Consider the following 618-nt stretch of genomic DNA (forward strand, 5'->3'; position numbering starts at 1 on the left):
ATAAGCAAGTTTGCAGATGACGCAAAACTCAGAGGAGCTGTTGACTCCCTTAAAGGCAGGGAGGCCCTGCAGAGAGACCTTGGCAAATTAGAGGACTGGGCAATCACCAACTAGATGAAGTTCAACAAGGGGAAGTGCCGGATTCTGCACCTGGGGTGGGGCAACCCCAGATGTACGGCCAGGGTGGGGAATGAGGTGCTGGAAAGCAGTGCTGCCGAAAGGGACCTGGGGGTCCCGGTTGCCAGCAAGTTGAACATGAGTCAGCAGTGCCCTGGCAGCCAGGAGGGCCAAGCCTGTCCTGGGGGGCATCAGGCAAAACATTGCCTGGCGGTTGAGAGAGAGGATTGTCCCGCTCTGCTCTGCACTGGGGCAGCCTCACCTTGAATATTGTGTGCAGTTTTGGACACCACAATGGAAGAGTGTTCAAAGGAGGGCAATGAAGATGGTGAAAGGCCTTGAGGGAAAGCCGTATGAGGGGTGGCTGAGGTCACTTGGTCTGTTCCGCCTGGAGAGGAGGAGACTGAGGGGAGACCTCACTGCAATCTACAACTTCCTGATGAAAGGAAGAGGAGGGGCAGACACTGATCTCTTCTCTGTGGTGACCAGTGACAGGACCCA

At 55.7% G+C, this 618-nt stretch overlaps 1 protein-coding gene across 2 annotated transcripts in view; it reads left to right on the forward strand.

Annotated features, from left to right (window-relative positions):
- SPATA17 (spermatogenesis associated 17) overlaps positions 1-618 on the forward strand; it is an 87,440-nt gene that overhangs the window by 86,325 nt on the left and 497 nt on the right. The window lies entirely within an intron of this gene.

This window comes from Neopelma chrysocephalum, unplaced genomic scaffold, assembly GCF_003984885.1.
Source record: "Neopelma chrysocephalum unplaced genomic scaffold, ASM398488v2 Primary Assembly neopelma1_61b, whole genome shotgun sequence".
Lineage (NCBI taxonomy): Eukaryota > Metazoa > Chordata > Aves > Passeriformes > Pipridae > Neopelma > Neopelma chrysocephalum.